Consider the following 230-nt stretch of genomic DNA (forward strand, 5'->3'; position numbering starts at 1 on the left):
CACAAATATATATATATATATATATATATATATATATATATATACATATATACGTGTTTTCCTAAATATAATCATATACACGTATATAATGTGAATGTACTATACTAATTATGTGTATAATATATATACATATATACATATATACATATATACATATATACATATATATATATATATACATATATACATATATATATATATATATATATATATATATATATATATATATA

This window comes from Eimeria mitis, genomic scaffold (assembly GCF_000499745.2).
Source record: "Eimeria mitis Houghton genomic scaffold, Emh_scaff4382, whole genome shotgun sequence".
Taxonomy (NCBI): Eukaryota; Apicomplexa; class Conoidasida; order Eucoccidiorida; family Eimeriidae; genus Eimeria; species Eimeria mitis.